The 19,304-nt window shown below is 39.8% G+C and overlaps 1 protein-coding gene across 9 annotated transcripts in view; it reads right to left on the reverse strand.

Annotated features, from left to right (window-relative positions):
• Positions 1-15,683, reverse strand: part of LOC129733219 (octopamine receptor beta-3R-like) — a 325,956-nt gene extending 310,273 nt beyond the window's left edge. For 5 of the 9 annotated variants that reach the window (XM_055695100.1, XM_055695020.1, XM_055694926.1 and 2 more), the window contains exon 1: positions 14,691-15,613. The gene's annotated coding sequence lies outside the window, so the exon portion shown is untranslated. Of the gene's footprint in view, positions 1-14,231; positions 14,250-14,690 lie in introns of those variants that run through there. The other 4 variants (XM_055695222.1, XM_055695231.1, XM_055695213.1 and 1 more) reach the window with 4 other exon arrangements.
• Between the last annotated feature and the right edge of the window lie 3,621 nt (positions 15,684-19,304).

A 19,304-nucleotide genomic window follows, 5' to 3' on the forward strand; every position in this document is an offset into this window, starting at 1 on the left:
CTTGTAACATGTGCAACATATGCGACGGTGTGTGATTTTTTTTTTGCTTGAGATGGAAAGTAAGCAGTTTTCGACAGAAAAAATCTTGCATGTGGTTGAAACGATCATTATTAGATAGTCGTACTCCCGTAACACGTGCTAAATTTATGTCAGTATGTGTTGTTACTTGACTGGGGAAGAATTTTATAGCCTTTAAAGTAATTGCACAGACTAACAGACATAACACTTCGGACAAATTTTCAATAAAATCATCGTTTGGATGATTCCAGTACTTTACGTTAGTAACACTAGCACCATCTGCTGTCGTGTTCCCGCTGCGTCATGTATTTCGACATCAGCGCCAGCGTTACTGCATGTGTCAAATGGGAAACTACAAAATATGTATGAGATTGCATGACAGCGCCCCAGACGACGTTTTCGCGCGATAACTGTTATTTGATTGACAATTTGAATTGAACGTTTTTTGTGACGATGGAGCTAGGTTCCAGTGTTACGTCTGTTAGTCTGTGGTAATAGGTTTGTTACCCAAGAGGCAATTTTGCGCTATTGCTTCTAAAGTAATGAGGAAAAGTTTTGCGTGTACAAACTGTTCTTTTATTCAGAAGTCGAGAAAGTGAAATTTAGACCAAATACTCCTAAATTCCGATTGAGCTGAAATTTTGCATTGCATTGGATATTGAATTTACCATTTTGGATATTAGCCAACATTATTTCATATTTGCTACCTCTGCAAGTGCACTTTTTGAAAATTGGCTTCCGTAGGGACGTTGTTTACTATCGTTATGGGTGTTTACTATCAAGCACCAATTTTTTTATTTTGGTAGAAAAGGCATATGCGCTTATTTTTCAACTATGAGTAGCGGGGTACTCGTTAACTCAAATATTGCAAAAGATGAATTAAATGTTCGTGCATATGCCGTGCTGCATTCTGTTCTGCATGGTGTCGCGCTCGCCATTTTTGTTTATTTGAGTTTGTGCTGCGGATGTTCCGATTTTTTTATGAATTGGGTTGTTCAGCTATATAAGTTTTTTCTATCATCTGAAAGATCTGAATTTTCTAAGTAAAACGTGATTTAAAAAAATATATCATTGTCCTTCGCTTTTTAAATCACGATTTGAAACTGCTTGAAATTTGCTCGAAACCGCTACAATGACCGATCGCCCAACTACCAACTGTCATTGTAGCGATTTAGAGCTTTTGTTTTTTTCTTAAAAACCGAAGGAAAATGATATAAAGTTTTGAAAAATCACGTTTTACTTAGAAAGTTACACTCTTTTGGATGATATATAAAAATCGGAAATCCGTGAATAGCTAAACAACCCAATTATACAGGTTTGGATTGCTCTTAGTGCATCCGAAACAATAGACCATTTCACGAACTCACAGGTGTCACGGATCCTGCTGACGTTGATGATGCTTTCACGTGCATTATGTCAGCGGTTCCAAACTTTCTGTCAAAATTTCGTTTATGAATCAAGTTCACAAACGTCTCGTGAAATGGTCTATGGGATGAGCGACAACGAAAACTCTTAGAAGAAAAAAACCGCCAAAAGAGTACACGCGGTAAAAGAAGATGGCAATAAACTAAAAAAGCCATATCGTTAGTAGATGTTGTGAACGAAAACTCGTTGAACATGATTGATACACCAGAAAACGCAAACAAAACAAAATCTCCATAAATATAACCAAAAAAGGTCGTAAAAAGCTTATACCGAACAAAAATCGATTTTTTGTTGAATCGATTTTCCAGCCTCGATTTTCTTATGAATCGAATTTATTTATTTTGATTAATCGATTCAGGAGAATCGATTTTTTTTTAAAGATCGCCCATTGCTACTATGCAGAGCTAATATGAAGTCGATTCAATCAATCATCAGTAACAGAATTTCGTCGTCTCCCAGTTGCCAAGTTACAACATGATGCAACACGCAACAGCGAGCAAACGAAATCGCTTGATGTTACAAACCGCAATAAGATACGGGTTAAAACCGTTGCGTGTGTGAGAGCACCATCGGTGTTTATTCGCTGGATACAAAAATCAAATGCGAATTGTGGAATAATTTGTCTGAAGAACATTAGGGAATGGAACAACTGAACTGATAGGGCGTGGCCTATTTCGTAGCACCCTTCGGCTATAAAAGAGTGTTTCTGAAAATGGACCATAATAGCCCTAACCGAAAGCCGAAACAGTTTTCCGTGGTGTCTCTTGGCTGGACACGAGAGCTTCGTCGCCGTTGACGATGGTTGACTGATGGCCATTATATGGTACGCTTTTCGCGGTCAACTTTTGGCGTACGTGCACTGAATTGCAGCGCTGATGATGGTTTAAATAGCATGATTGTGGTTTGTGGTATGAATTCGCACAAAGTGCTCAGCGGCGAGCCGTGAGAACGTGCTCTATTTTTACTTTAACAATGTAGTTTCGAATATGCCGCTGATTTCATTTGAAAATTATTGCCGAATGCAGTCACATTCGAGTCGCAGCTGATGGAAAATATATACCTAGAGCAGTTTTATATTGTTTCTTTAGATTCCTTGCAATTATGCTATTAGCGAACATTCTAGTTAGTTACCCCCTTTCACACGAAAAATTCTACGGAATCCGAATTGGATACCCGCCATGGTTCTTTCAAATCTGCATTCCAACAGTTTTCAATTTGTTTCCAAAACATTCGTTTCTCATTTTCAACAAAACTTTTCCCTACCCATGCGGTAACTTTCTGGCTGCAATAAGAAAAAGAAAACATCACGAACAGCAAATAAAGTTCAACAGCATACTTCCCAAGCTCAATGAATTTTGGATTGAAAGTTTCTACGCCGGGCAATAAATACATGACTCTTTCCTCTTCAAAAATACCTTTTCACCATCTAAACATTGCACTAAATGGTAACGTAGGCAAGCATTTTACTTTCTTTCGACATTCGATAATGCATTTTAGGTGCACAACTCTTGCAGATTTTTTGTCGTCTGCTGGAATCAACTGCAGAAGACTACACGGAATGCTTACCATTAAACTGTCGGAATTTTGATGTGCGGGTTCCCAACATTTGCGAATCTAAACAGGAAGCTGATGGAAAGTTTTACGAGGACAGTCTATCAGTCCGTGATATCAGTCTCTTCGAAACAAGCTGGGCGAAAGAGATTTATTTGTACCTGCTCCACTGGCGAACATTACAAAGGGCAAATCGACTTAGTTAACTGTGTAGAATCAATTGTTCGTATCATTTTATTCGCTCGATTAACTAGTAACTTGGATCAATATAAGTATGGACAGGTATAGAAATAAATCCTATGTCAGTCTTCATTTCACTGGGCCATGAGGCGAGGCAGAAATGTACTCTAATGAGAACCGAAACGAGTTCACTTTGCCGGAGTGGTCGATATTGTTTTTTTTTTTTTGTATGAAGAGGAAAAGGATACTTTTGTCCTTATTTTTACTTATAAATTGACAGTGAACATCGAAATCGGCTGACATAAACAGTCAAACGATTGTAAATGGACGAGTTGAGAAACCTTCAAATCTTGTTCAACGTTTGATAGATTTGGGTGAATTGCTTTGTTATGTAAGAAACCTGAGAGTGGATTGTAAAAGAAAGTAATTGATGTCCGGAACTGTCTGTTTAAATTTCCTGTTTTGTATCTTTGCTTGAGTTTGGTCTGTGACAAAAGCTATAATAACTTTTTAACTTTCTCGGAAGGTTTTTTTTTGTGGCAAAAAAAATATTTCCGGAAGTGGTGTACCAGTCAGAAGTAATATAAAAAAAGATAAAAATAAAAGTAACTTGAAGGGCTGAAACTGAAAATCATTATTCAAAAATAAATCAATAAGAATGGAATATCTCAAGACAAAATCTAGAATCAAGAATGTAGAGTCTAAAAACAAGAAACCACATTGGGAATTATGCGAGTTTGCCGGATGACTCGTGTATGCAAGAAAGGTTTTCCTATAAATTTATTTACTATTCGTCGCGATGGAGAGTTCATTAAAAGTGCTCATACAAGATTGATAATCCCTTAGCTCGGGGCAACCAATGTCATGAAGCGTCTTTGTTAGTGCAACGTGCAGCATTGGTCGTCTACCTGTTGAGCCGTGCCATACATGGACTTTGGTAACGATGAGAAGCTAAACAAGTTCTTACTTTATTGCTCAAGAACAAAAGGCTAAAATGCTTGCCTTATCGGCTACGCACAAGAGCGTTTCTGACTTAAATATCTACAAAGTGAACACGCTTATGTAAGAGCAAGCCCACCAGTGGCTAAATTGAAGTTTCTGAAGCTAGTTTGGCAACTCCCACCATAACGCGGCAACCGCACCGGGCGTTGCTATGTTGGTTTTGGAAATAGCAATCCCCACCTCGGGTAGTAGCGAGTTATTAAATTTGGCAACGCGATAGCAACGAGCCGAATCGTTGCTATTTGATGAAATGTCAAACTGTTGTTTTTTTTTGTGCTCGATAGTGAATGTTCGTAATAATATTACGAAGATGATGAGTGTTTCAAATGCGGACTCAATTGGTCGGCCTCGGAAGACGAAGCGTTTTGTTAAACACGTCGTAGGACGCAAGTGTCGGCGTGAACCACTACTCAATTTTATTTCCGATTGAGCTGAAATTTTGGACAGGGTGTTTTTTCGGGCAGGTTTTTTATTGAGATGGCCAGTTTGGTTGGCATTTTGGTCTGCAACCTACACGATGCGGAAAGCTCAAATTCTCACAAGATTGGCCAATATTATTCAATAAACCTGGAAGGTTTGAGCAAATCTGCTCGGGAGTATTACCAACTATTTTCCCGTTTCGTTCGGTCGTTTTATAAAAAAACATTTTTCTCCTTTACCGCTGTTTCAATCTTCAAAAATAACCTAAGATGAGTTCGAAAGCGGCGTTGGAAATGGTCATCGGTATAGACCGGTGTTTCCGATAAAAACATTGTTAAAACGCTGGATGGCACCTTCCTCCGCATGGCGGTCAATATTTGGCTATTTACTAGGCTGAGAGCCGCCCCGAATCTTTCCAAAAACCATTTTCTTAATCGCGTATATCATTTTCTCCATCACTAGAATCAACCAAATACTCGAAAACAATTTACGCGTTCTATATTTAAGTTTTTTTTTTGGCGGCAAATTTTCAAATATTTATAGCAAACTGCGGGAACCGAGACAGCATGAAATACAGAATACAACTAATGACAGTTCGCCAGCTTTCAGTAGAATAGTCATTTGAGCCAACGTTGCGGGACGTGCCCAGTTTTACGGAATTATTTTAAATAAACATATAAGGATAAAAAAAATCCATGTACGCACAAGTAAAAAAAAACCTGCAAAAGAATTATGCTATCGATAACTTGGGAAAACGGAAACAAAGTTTCGTGAAATGGAGGGAACATTTTATGAAGTAGAAAGAACGTAGATCATTCCGGAAACGATTGACTGACGGATAAGTTGGTTATTACTAAATCCGAAAAAGATATGCGAAATACATCACAAACAAATATTTTGCCAATGCTGGCTAGTGACGGTCTCCAGAAATTGGCAACTGCCGGTGTGAAAAAGAAATAGTGGAATTGGCAATCCCCATTAGCAACGACCGGTGCGAAAATCGGTTGCTATCCAAAATAGCAACGGCCAGCGTTGTGAAAATAGCAACTCAAATGGCAACTCACCGGTGCGCTTGCTCTAAGTAGGTTATCTATACCTATAAAAATGCAGTCCGGTCTGTCTGTCTGTCTGTTTGTCGGTCTGTCTGTCTGTCTGTCTGATCCATATAGGCTCGGAAACTACCGAACCGATCGGCGTGAAAATTTGAATATAGAGGTTTTAGGGGCCGAGAAAGGTTTTCATGATAGTTTGATACCCCTCCCTCTTCTGGACGAAAGGGCCCCCATACCAATGAAACACATATTTCTGCACATCTCAAAAACTAACCAAGCAAATGGAACCAAATTTGGCATGTGGATGTTTTTAGGAGTGACAAATAAGTCCATATTAGTTCGACACCCCTCTCTCTTCTGGAAGGGAGGGGTTCCATACAAATGAAACTCAAATTTCTGCATATCTAGAGAACTAACCAAGTAAATAGAACCAAATTGGGTAGGTGGATGTTTTTATGGGTAACTCTTCAATGAATGACGCTCAGAGGCCAAAAACTGTCCCCTAATGCCATTTTGAAGTCAAAGATAGCGACTTCCGGTTTCTGAAAAACAGCGGCAAATGACCAAATAAGGGTATTTCTGGAATTGTTATAATGCACTGAAGCCACAAATCGACCTTAGACAACATTTTGAATTGTAAGATGGCGACTTCTGGTGTCTGGAAGCAGCCGAAAATGACCCAATTACCATCCAATATGAGTGTTTCTTCAACCAGAATGACACTCAGAGACCAAAAACCGTCCCCTAATGCCATTTTGAAATCCAAAATGGCGACTTCCGGTTATTGAAAAGCAGCAGCAAATGACCAAATACCACCCAATATGAGTATTTCCGGAATTGTTATGATGCACTGAAGCCACAAATCGACCTCAGACAACATTTTGAATTGTAAGATGGCGACTTCCGGTGTCTGAAAAACAGCCGAAAATGACCAAATTTCACTCAATATGAGTGTTTCTTCAACCAGAATGACGCTCAGAGGCCAAAAACTGTCCCCTAATGCCATTTAGAAATCCAAGATGGCGACTTCCGGTTTCTGAAAAACAGCGGCAAATGACTTCTGGAATTGTTATAATGCACTGAATCCAAAAGTCGACCTCAGACAACATTTTGAATTGTAAGATGGCGACTTCCGGTGTCTAGAAAACAGCCGAAAATGACCAAATACCTTCCAATATGAGTGTTTCTTTAACCAGAATGACGCTCAGAGGCCAAAAACTGTTTCCTAATGCCATTTTGAAATCCAAGATGGCGACTTCCGGTTTCTGAAAAACAGCGGCAAATGACCAAATACCACCCAATAGTATTCACGGATTTGTTATGACGCACTCAAGCCACAAATCGACCTCAGACAACATTTTGAATTGTAAGATGGCGACTCCGGTGTCTGGAAAACAGCCGAAAATGACCAAATTTCACTCAATATGAGTGTTTCTTCAACCAGAATGACGCTCAGAGGCCGAAAACTGTCCCCTAATGCCATTTTGAAATCCAAGATGGCGACTTCCGGTTTCCGAAAAACGGCGGCAAATGACTTCTGGAATTGTTATAATGCACTGAAGCCAAAAATCGACCTCAGACAACATTTTGAATTGTAAGATGGCGACTTCCGGTTAGACCTGTGCGCCGACAATATCACCGGCGGCGGCGGCGTAGAAAACATTTTACCTCAGCGGCGATCGGCGCCGGCGTGACGCCGTTAGCTTTTCTCAGCGGCGGCGGCGGCGGCGTGTATCGGCGTGACACTTATTACCACTTATAAAATATTGCGCATACCCAAGTAACAAAACTGGTTTTATTGTAGTTTTATAGCGCTATTTAAGCTGTATTAAGCGCTATAACACTTTGATAAAACCAATTTTGTTACTAGGGTAATGTGTGCTTTTGTACTCTCATGTTCGATTTTTTTTCGTAATTGAACGTTCATAAATAAAAATGTATGCGTCAGAGTTTTAAGAATGTCAAAAATAGAAATAAAATTGGTAAGATATCAAGTAAACAAACAATTGAATAACCAGAAAATAATAAACCAAGCAGAGAAAGTTCAAACAAGTGTAAATCCCAAAAAACAATCATCAACGAGCCCACAACAAAAAATTAAATGGAATACTGTTCCCAGAGACGTTCAATTTAGGAAAATAGATAGATAGTTTTTTGATATGTTGATTTCGATTAACCGTAGACCTTCTTTGGGAAAATTCGATAAATCTTACGTTATAGAGTCGTTTTTAACTTTCATATATTTTGTTAGATTACCCATGGAATAACTGAAAAAATGGGAAACTCATTTCAATCGAATAGAGATCTTCGGTAAACACCACAGTTTCTTCATTTTCTTTTGCGACTTTTGGGATAAAACTGAACAGAGGTGAAGCATTAAGTCCTCCTCGAGTAATTGTGATTGTGACGCGGTGTTGGTAGGAGCAACGAGGTTTCGTTAAGACTCCTCCCTCTTGACAAAATAAGTCTTTCTTATAATAAAACTGTTCTGAGTAATATAAATCCTCTCCAGGGAATTGTAATTGGAGGTATGGGCACGAGGAACGAGGTTTCGATAAGGTTCCTTCATCTTGACATAATGGCCAGAGGGGAACGTTAGGTGTAATCTCACTCCTGGGAATTGTAATTTGGCAATATTGGTAGAATAGTAAGAGGCTCGTTATAGTAGAGCAGTAAGCCTGAAACGAAAGGGTAAACTCTCTCACACAAGCACGGATATAAATGAAAAGCGTACATTTACTGCCAATAATATGAAGTGAGGAATACAGGAAACACCTGGCCAATGTCACAATAGATCAAATGTCTCTGATCGCAGCGATGAGTCCGCACAGAGGAAAAAAAATAAAAATTAACGAGAAATCAGCAAAACATATAGTCGTGTTTGAAAATGTTGACGAAAAAACTATCTACAAAATTGTCTGTTCCAGCGCAATATGATCAACTATTTAATTTGCGCAAAATTTTCAGGGAATTCCCGCATTTTGATCTCCGAAAAAAACTTTGTATTCTAAAGAAAATTTCCAAATAATTAATGAAAAAACACTAGTCATTTTTCATAAATTTTTTGAACATTTTAAGACTGCTCATACGTTAAAAAAAAAATAAATGTTATGATAACTGAAACAATTTTCTCGAAGCGAACTGACGAAGCAAATCACTGATAATGACATTGATATTTTTGATTTCATTCGATAAAAAAGTCTGAATATTAATTGTCAAATATTGTATCAAATTTCTACAAATTAAAATAATTTACATTTAGGTACATTCGTAAATACACGCTCAAGAGAGGGAAGGTAGGGGTGAAGGGGTATTGAGAATTTCCAAATTCCGCATTACCTAATACCTATACGAGTGTTCCCTTATCGGCTGTGATTTGCGGTTTTTCTATAACCAGGAAAAAATCCAGCATACACAATCACTATCGGCGCGGTAAAGATTTTCTCGGCGGCGCACCAGAAATTTCTTCGGCGGCGCGCCGAGTCCAAATCATCGGCGGCGGCGGCGTGCGTGAAAGTGTCGGCGGCGGCGGCGCGGCGTGGCGGCGCACAGGACTACTTCCGGTGCCTGGAAAACAGCCGAAAATGACCAAATAGCTTCCAATATGAGTGTTTCTTTAACCAGAATGACGCTCAGAGGCCAAAAACTGTTTCCTAATGCCATTTTGAAATCCAAGATGGCGACTTCTGGTTTCTGAAAACCAGCGGCAAATGACCAAATACCACCCAATATGGGTATTTCCGGGATTTTTATGATGCACTGAAGCAACAAATCGACCTCAGACAACATTTTGAATTGTAAGATGGCGACTTCCGGTGTCTAGAAAACAGCCGAAAATGACAAAATACCACCCAATACGAGTGTTTCTTCAACCAGATTGACGCTTGGAGGCCAAAAATTGTCTCCTAATGTCATTTTGAAATCCAAGATGGCGACAGACAGACAGAGCTGCATTTTCATATGTTTAGATATGTTAGACCTATTGTAGAATATTGTAATCTGCAAACACTTAAACATCGCCGCGAATTTGCAATGCTATTCTTCGTCAATGACATTATTTCAAATCGTATAGACTCATCTGCATTGCTATCACAACTCAGCTTTTATACACCTTCACGGCATCTTGGAACGATAAAACTTTTTTCAGAAAAACAATGCAGAACTAATTATGCAAAAAATGGTCCTATAAATCGAATGATGTGTCAGTATAATCCACATTGTAAAACCATTGGCATAACAGTAGCAAAAAAAAAAAAACAAATTAAAAACTGTCTGAAATACACTAGAGATATTACGTAACAAGAACATTGTAAACACTATAAATAATAACTGTAATGAAATATTTATGTAGTCTACGTTTGCTTGACGAAATAAATAGACAATTAAGAATTAAAAAGTAACATCCACACTTATATTTCTGTCCTTTGGTAAGCTACGAGTTTTGAAAGTTTGCCGATTTTTTTTTAAAACATTATTGTTGTTTGAACGTGTAAGCAATGTTTGCAAATAACCTCTTTTCGGCAGACCTCCTACGTAGTTAATACTCGGGTATCAAAAAAGTCGTTTGGTAACAGTTTCGAACTATACACTTCATCACGGTTGAGTCTTGATTTTCGTTTCACAAAATAGTGAGGTATTAAATTGTTAAATTATTGCAACTCTGCGCAAGTCTACGTAAATATAAATAAACATATAGTATTCGTGATGTTCGAGTCATACTCGGATTACAGCAGGAAGATAGTTACATGCTATCAAAAAACGACGAATGTGCGTGTCATTTGTTTCGATAAATTTTTAGTGTAGTATACGTTTCTCCCTGCCAGGTCTTGAGATGCCGCATGTACTGTGACCAGGGATGACGCATGTACAGAAATATCTGTGTTATACCGAATTTTAGATTCCTGATTGCTACTATGTGCACATAAAACTCGTCGCTCAATTTAAACTCTACCAGACATGCATTTTTCACCATTCTCCGTGTTGTGCTAGTAGGGTGAATTAACAAAATAAAAATTTTCAGCAGTGTATATGAATCATACGTATGCATGCAAAATAAATAATTGAAATCCCTGATCAATTTAAATATGAGGTACCTAACGGACCCCAAATTCTCCGTACACAGTTATGAATAGATATTTTACTGCGTGATAAAAATGATCAATTTTTTCACCATCAGACGAGCGGACGTTCTCAGCAACAGATGCTACGCTGGAATCTGGGAGCACCAATACATCGCCTGGAACTCTGGTTTATTATACATTCGTTTAGTATACATTCGTTCACATGAACACTCGGATCTAGCCCAACTCCGGCCATCATCTCGAGAAACCACATATGACAATCAGTGCATAAAATGTGCGAGGTAACCAGGTATTTAAAAAAAAAATAAAATAAAATAAAATAAAAATCCAGGACGGGTCGGGTACCGGCAAATTCGAGGTATTTTTCTTTCGGGTACGGATCAGGTACGGGTAGTATAAAACAAAATTTTTCGGGTTCGGGTCGGGTACGGGTATTTTAAACAAACCCGACTTCGGGTTCAGGTCGGGTACGGGTTTAAAAATTCTCGATGAGTCGGGTTCGGGTCGACACACCAAAGATGAAAACAGTAATGAAAATCACCTAAATTTGTAAAAACATGTATTATACCCTACAAAAGCAAAACAAAAACAAACAAAGGGTTCTAGTGAGCTGGAAGCGTGTTTATCTCTCTGTCAGCTGGTTGAGACACTTTGGAGTGGAGAAAGAAGCAGTGTGGTGAAAGCATTTGCTGCACGCAGGCACATACTGGAGGGGAAGTGCGTGATGAATTTTTCTCCTCTCCTTTCACATACTGAGGAGAATGACAAGCATGAGCACCAGTGCCTACATAGTGCCGTCAAAATCAAATCACTGCTCCACAATTTTGGTATCAAGATGAAATTTTAAACTATCGTTCTCCTACGTCAACCATGAGTACTGTTTCGGATACTACCCTCCTACTTTTTGAACTTCGAGTAGATTTATAATCGAATTTCAAGCAAAATAAGTATTCTTTTATAACAACAATTTGCTCAGCTCGACTGAACTGAATTATCCATTCAACTTTCAATTCAAATTGTAGCAGTACAAAGTTTGCCGGATCACCTGGTAACCAACTATTCATAGTTACACTTTAAAGCCGTATGAGACCCATAAACTAGCCATAGTTCATCAGTTTACGGAAACAAGCTCCCTAGTGTGAGCCGGTTCGATATCGTCCATCGTTCATCGCAGAGATATCGTACTTCGTTAGGAAATCTGGGAAACAGTCCAATAGTCGTCCTACATCAAGCCTCCAATCGATGGTCAATCGGATTAAATTACAATCCTGTTGCTCCAGGAATGAACGAATAGCAGGAAGTGAATGGTTCTATTTTCATACATGCCAGTCAGACCGGCAGCACATGCTAAAACGGTCGCGTATGTGACCTATATTTCCAACCGAGCCAGGGAGAACTTTCACTGCATGGATGGAACTCATTGAAATCTTACAGGAGGAGCACTTTGCGGTTTCTCGTTGAGCTTCCGATTAGGACTCGTAATTGACTCTACACACGTTCAGCATCGATCCTGTCCAGGAAGTGTGAATCGAAAGATAGTTCCCAAAGAAATCAATATGTAGTAAATCCAGTTCATTATAATTCTACACTTCATTCACTGTCATAACGAGAAATATTTTTCAGATGCAGAAGCCAGCACTGCTTTGCCGCAAGATGCAGCAGCTTAAAATATTATATCTAATAGCTCCCTTTTGCGGTTGACCTACTTCCCGCATAATCGAACCGCATCCCGATCGTAAATTGCGGGCCCCAGGTTTCGAAGCGAGCAGTCTTCCGCCTTTCCCACTAGATCCGGCACTAATCAATTCTCCTGAAGCCAACACCAATTAACAACTCGAATGTAAGCCTGACTATGCTCCATCGATAACAGCTGCACCGATAGCAGGCAGCCTTTCCCTGCATCAGTGCAGCCTTGAAAGTTGAAGTCGACCGGAAGAACTAGTAGCTTTATTGCCCCTTGGGAGAGCTAATAGTTTAAGCTCCGTCGCTCAAGCGAACCATAATAATGTGCTGCATATAGTGCATAATCATGGTGGTAAATTCGTTGGGCTTAGATAACGCAGTGGGTACCGTCGGGTTGCGGGTGTAATCTGTGCAAAACCGTCGGGGTTCGGTAATCACTGAGGTCTGTTGCTCATGAAGAGGTTAGGGTATATCCTGGAAGTGAATTCTTCCAAAACCAAGGAAAGTAAATTGTGTACGTGTATGATTACACTGGTCGACAAAAGTGAAAAAAGTGACAGTCAAGCTTTTTCAAATATCCTAGTGCTTCTGGGTACGTACAAAATGCTTTCAAATGCGAAAAATAGTTATGCAAACACGTGAGAGTTTGGCGGGCAATTCCGGCCTAAAGATCATATTTCCATCCAACATGGAATTCTATTTTGGGCGTACGTCTGATTGGTTACTCGCCTTCCTATGCGTATGTAGAACCGCAACACTTTTAGTACGACGGTTTGAGCACTAGACAGCAGTAAGCAGTAAGCCCGACGGATCATAACAAATATGCCTACAAAGACTGTCACTGACATTTTGTTTTCGGTAACACTGAATAGCTGATCACCTTCCGACGCCACGCAATGCTTTGTGATGATTCCGGTTTGCGAATATATCTCGTAAATATATCATTTCAGTATAGTTTTATTAACAACATATGCTGGCGGCTCGGCGTTGTGTTTTTCTATGAGGGTTAATGATTTCATGCAGCGTGCTTGAGGCCGAAAAAATATTCACGGTTAACTTTCTGGCAATCTGTCTTCATTCCTTAATTGTTCAGTATCAAAATGTGCTACATAACCGATTTTTTCATAAATATTCTTCGTCTACAAATAAAAATGAGGTTACCGCTAGTAAAATGACCTAACCCCTTGGTGATTGTCCGTATGCGATAGCTTCTAATTTTTCGGCCTAGCAGGATGCTGCTCAAAAATGGTGAGCAACGTGATATTGATTTGTAGAACTTTCCAAAATCAATTACATAATGGTGTTTTCCGAAAGAAAACAGTTAAAACTTGTAGCCATTAAACTAAGGAATGCTGTTGCATTTATTTTCTGGAGATAAATTATTTGTGCAGGTAAGAGTGGCTGAAAATGCTGAGAACAGGCCCAAAATACCAGTACGCTGAAATTACCCTCCCCTTCCCTATGTCAAAAGTGTCAAAATGGCAGAAACTTCAACTATGTTAAATATGTCAAAAATGACAGAATTGTCAAATGTGTCGAAGTTTTCGAAAATGTTATGGGTATATATCAGTAATGTCACACGTGCAAACAACGACAAGTCATGTCGAAAAAAAAACAAATATAAAAGAAAATTCTAAAAACATATGTCGTACATGTCAAATTGTAAAAATGTCAAAAATGTAGGGGTCCAAAAAGTCAAAATTTGCAAAATGCAAGAAATATAATTCGTCATAAAATATGCATCATTTAAGAACTGAAATATCACACAATTGTAATGTGAATCTTATTTACTAGATAGACTATTTAGATTATATTCCACCTTTTTTAAATCAGTACTTCGCTTGAGTTGGCATATTATCGACTGGCTCGATCTCTCGGCTCGACTTCCATAATTAGATATATTTATTATAACCTAAGAATAACGCCTCATCAAGACACGACATTCGATGCGGGAAAAGGAAATGAGCAAACTAACGTTTGAGTTGCAAAGTAATCTATTTCGCCCCTAACGCGACAATCAGCCGTAGGACTTTTTCTCGTTATTATAGAACTTCTCATTACCGCTCACATCCTGATGTGCCCCCAGCGTTGCCTGTGCGCTACCCATAATCCACAAGCAGACTCAAACTAAGTTGGCTCGTTTGACTTCATTTATCTCACTTTTGCACTTCCATGCGATGCTAAACTTCTTCTAATGTTTTTCTCTACCTTTTTCTTCCGAAGCAGCTGGTTTCAAACATCAGACATAGCAAGACAGATAAATTGGATAGAAGCTTACCGTGCTGTCAGCTCCGTTGTTCTGATCGGCTGCGCTAAACTATATCCTCATGATAACAATGCCGTGCCGTGTGTATTCCCGCTGACCCTTTCCAGAGTTTGACTCCGGCGGTGACGACGACGACGTTGCTACATACAATACTCACACCAACACAAACATCAAATTACAAAAGTGCACCCGCCTCACGCTGGCTGCCTGTACTAACGAAAATATCAATTCGAATACGCTGTGGTTTAAAACGTACACTATCGAAAGAGCGCACCGTACCCTAATAACCATTTAGCAACTCAACGACGAGAGTCCCTTTTTCAGAGCTGGAAAAGCGTCTTCCATTGCCTGGCGCAGTGTAGAGCATAAAATTGTATGTACTACCGCACACCCGTCAAGTACAATCGTAAAGCACCGAGCAGCCAAAATCTCCCACCGATAATATATTTCTGCTTCGTCCTTTTTTTCACGATTACTTTTCCCTTAGAAACTTTGATTAAATGCTCTCCACTATAAAGCGCTGTCACCATTCATCAGACTCGCCTCAGAGTTTTCGCAGAACACAGTATGTATGTGTGAGTGCTCTACATTTTACATTTCCCGCACAACACAGCTGCTCTGTCTGGCAGAGCGCACACCAGAAAAGGACAACGCAAGGTTGACCTACTACACTACACTATGAGGTACACTACACTAGGTACAGCGGTAGCAGCAACATTAGTGACACCGGATGGGAGATGGGTTGCTCTGATCCCAGAAAATTCAGCCCATCTGCAGCAACACTTGCCATCCGCCCGCTTCAAGTGGGTGGTGATGATGATGGTGGGACTTGAAGCGAGGAAAATCCACACACAAAGCACTACTACCTGTGAGCAGACTACAAACCGTTCTCCACTGCGGGCAAGGTACTATTGCTACTACTCGGCACGCTCACGAATCCCGTACTGATGGTCCTGACCGTCACTGGTCTCGCAGGAGGACCTGTATTGCAGTTCAGTCCCTCGCTGAAAGCACGAATGAACGCCGCAGCTGCTCTGTTCGGAAAGCACGACAACCGCAACAATCGGGTTCGGCGCTAAGCATTCCAGCCGAAGTTGGCTACATTGAGGTGAAACAGAAAAGAAAAATGTGCGCTGATAGCAATAACCTGATCGGTTTAACGGTAACGAGCTTCATGTAAAATTCACCCGCCGCCGAGAAAAAAAGCTCACGCTACATAAGCTTTCGCTTGTTCTCACGAGGAAAAGCATCGTAAATGAACACGACACGAAGCGCGGAAGGTTCTAAAACGGACTCATGAGTTCGTTTTTTTCTTTTCAACTTTTTTCCACGAGTATGCTTTGTCGTGGATGATAATTCCGAGAATATACGTTTACTCCATCACCCCATCGTGATGCAGAAGAAAACATTCGAGACTCTGCGCATCAATCACGGTAGTAAACATTGCGATTTGACCAAAATTGCCCTGAGGTGCCGGCTTGTAGGTACGGCTTTTAGGAACCATTCACATTGAACTTCACTTCTTCAGTCTAACTGCTATCTAGACATTATCGATTTAATTTGGTTTCCCGTGGATTTCGCTATCGACCGAAATCCAGTGCTCGCGAAGGCGTTCTGGCGAAAAGTAGGTTCAAGTAAACAAACGGATGAAAGAAAGATTCAATTGGTTCTGTACACAGGAAGAGAGATAGGGCTCTGTATAGATAAATAAAACGTTAAACATTGGCAGTCATAAACAAGGTTCGTTTCCACTGGGAAGGCAAGCTCGGTTTGAAAGCTTTAATATATTTTATTCGGTTGGCTCGAGAAAGGGCTTTATGCTTAACGGTGAATGTTATTTGTAGGTAAGTACATGTTATGACCTTAATACAATAAACCAGAGGTTTCTCGCGCACTCATTATTATGGTTATTGTCGTTTCAACCACTTTTTCGGTGTTTATTTTAGGTTCTGCCTCAATGAAAACCAATTTTATTATTTTTTAAGTTTTGAATTCAATCCAAACCTAACCCACATCAGTTCAATCATCTTCATATCCTATTCCAATTACATCAAATTTTTAACCATTTTGAGTCATATACTATGTATTTATATAAAAACTAGCTGACCCGGCAAACTTCGTCCCGCCTATTTATAGTGTTTAATTCAATAATTTTAAACATTTCAAATTTATTGATTCCTTGCGATTGGATTATATCGTTTAAAAATAATTGGTTTTATCGGAATGGCAACATCCTCAACTTTTGGTTTTTGTATATGACCTCTATTCCGAATATAAGTGGTCATCTTCTAATTCAAAATGGTGTCCAGGGTCAATGCTTGGCTTCTTTACATCATTTCGATTACGGACTTATCCATATGTAGTAGTATTCGGTTATTTGCGGATGTTTTCCAGAAGTTGTCATTTTTCAATTCAAACTGTTGTCTAAGGTCAATTTATAGCTCCTTGCATCATTCTGGATCCGGTGATCCGGAACCGTAAGTCGCCATCTTGGATTTAAAAATGGTATTTGGTGACAATTTCTGGCCCCTAAGCGTCATTCTGGTTTGAGAAACACCCCTTCTGGGTGTTATTTGGTCATTTGCGGCTGTTTTCCAGAAACCGGATGTCACCATCTTCGAATTCAAAATGGTGTCTGTGGTCGATTCTCGCTCCTGTGTATCATTCTGGTTCCGAAAATACTCATTTTGTAAGAAAATCGGCCATTTTTGGTTGTTTTTTTAGAAACCGGAAGTTGCCATCTTACAATGCATAATGGTGTCTGATGTCAATTTTCAGCTCAATTCTCGTTCCAGAGATACTCATATTGGGTGGTATTTGGTCACTTTAGGCTGTTTTCCGGACACCGGAAGTCGCCATCTTGGATTTCAAAACAATTCGGCCCTCCGTGCGTCAATCTGGTTGAAGAAACGCTCATATTGAGTGGTATTTGATCATTTTTGGCTGTTTTCCAGACACCGGATGTCACCATCTCACAATTCAAATTGTTGTTTCAGGTCGATTTGTGGCTTCAGTGCATCATAACAATACCGGAAATATCCATATTGGGTAGTATTTGGTCATTTGCCGCTGATTTTCAGAAACCGGAAGTCGCCATCTTGGATTTCACATTGGTGTTAGGAGACAATTTTTGGCCTCTGAGCGTCATTCTGGTTGAGAACACTCATATTGGGTGTTATTTGGTCATTTTCGGCTGTTTTCCAGACACCGGAAGTCGCCATCTTACATTTCGAAATGTTGTCTGAGGTCGATTTGTGGCTTCAGTGCACCATAACAATTCCGGGATTACCCATGTTTGGTGGTATAAGGTCATTTGCCGCTATTTTTCAGGAACGGGAAGTCGCCATCTTGAATTTCGAAATGGTATTTGGAGACATGCCAGAAGAAGGAAGGGTGTCGAAACATTATGGACATGTTTGTTACACCTAAAAACATTCACCTGCGTAATTTGGTTATATTTGCTTGATTGGTTCTCGAGCTGTGCGTAATTTGAGTTCATTTGTATGGGACCCCTCCCTTATAGAAGAAAGAGGGGTGTCAAACCATTATATTTGTTACCCTCAAAAACAATCACCTGCCAAATTTGGTTCCATTTAGTTGGTTAGTTCTCGAGATAAGCAGAAATTTGTGTTTGTTATAAACTCCTCCCTCACAGAAGAGAGAGGGGAGTCGAACCACTATGGACATACTTGTTACCTCTAAAAACATTCACATACCAAATTTGGTTGTATTTGGTTGATTGGTTCTCGGGATGTGCAGAAATTTGTGTTTCAGTTGTATGGGACCCCTCCCTTCCAAAAAAACGAAGGGTGTCGAACCAACATGGACATATTTGTTACTCCTAAAAACATCCACTTGCCAAATTTGGTTCCATTTGCTTGGTTAGCTTTCGAGATGTGCAGAAATTTGTGTTTCATTTGTATGGGACCCCTCCCTTCCAGAAGAGGGAAGGGTGTCGAATCAACATAGACATATTTGTTACTCCCAAAAACATCCACTTGCCAAATTTGGTTCCATTTGGTTGATTAGTTTTCGAGATGTGCAGAAGTTTGTGTTTCATTTGTATGGGACCCCTCCCTTCCAGAAGAGGGAAGGGTGTCGAATCAACATGGACATATTTGTTACTCCTAAAAACATCCACTTGTCAAATTTGGTTCCATTTACTTGGTTAGTTCTCGAGATGTGCAGAAATTTGTGTTTAATTTGTATGGAGCCCCTCCCTTCCAGAAAAGAGAAGGGTTTAGAACCAACATGGACATATTTGTTACTCCTAAAAACATCCACTTGCCAAATTTGGTTCCATTTGCTTGATTAGTGTTCGAGATGTGCAGAAGTTTGTGTATCATTTGTATGGGACCCCACCCTTCTAGAAAAGGGAAGGGTGTCGAATCAACATGGACATATTTGTTTCTCCTGAAAACATCCACATGCCAAATTTGGTTCCATTTGCTTGCTTAGTTTTCGAGATGTGCAGAAATTTGTGTTTCATTTGTATGGGACCCCTCCCTTGCAGAAGGGAGAGGGGTCTCGAACTATCTTAGTCACCTTTCCCGGCCCCTAAAACCTCTATATACAAAATTTCACGCCGATCGGTTCGGTAGTTTCCAAGCCAATATGAATCAGACA

Source organism: Wyeomyia smithii, chromosome 1, assembly GCF_029784165.1.
Source record: "Wyeomyia smithii strain HCP4-BCI-WySm-NY-G18 chromosome 1, ASM2978416v1, whole genome shotgun sequence".
NCBI classification, from domain to species: Eukaryota; Metazoa; Arthropoda; class Insecta; order Diptera; family Culicidae; genus Wyeomyia; species Wyeomyia smithii.